Here is a 398-nt window from a genome sequence, read left to right on the forward strand (position 1 = left end):
TTCCAACCTGGGCCCAGCAGAACGGCTCCTGCAAAGAAGGATGGTGAGAAGAATAAGGTCCATTCTGCCATTATTGAGATAGTGACCAGAGAACACACCATCAACATTCACAAGTGCATCCGTGGAGTAGGTTTCAAGAAGCGTGCCACTGGGCACTCAAAAAGACCCAGAAATTTGCCATGAAGGAGATGGGAACAAAGCTGTCTGGGCTAAAGGAATAAGGAATGTTCCATACCATATCCATGTGTGGTTGTCCATGAAACGTAACAAAGATGAAGATTCACCAGACAAGCTCTATACACTGGTTACCTTTGTACCTGTCACCACTCTCAAAAACCTACAGACAGTTGATGTGGATGGGAATTAATCACTTATTGTCAAATAAAGGTATAAAACTG

At 43.5% G+C, this 398-nt stretch overlaps 1 pseudogene; it reads left to right on the forward strand.

Moving 5' to 3' along the window:
- On the forward strand, positions 1–398 carry LOC122477540 (annotated as a pseudogene).

Source organism: Prionailurus bengalensis, chromosome X (genome assembly GCF_016509475.1).
Source record: "Prionailurus bengalensis isolate Pbe53 chromosome X, Fcat_Pben_1.1_paternal_pri, whole genome shotgun sequence".
Taxonomy (NCBI): Eukaryota; Metazoa; Chordata; class Mammalia; order Carnivora; family Felidae; genus Prionailurus; species Prionailurus bengalensis.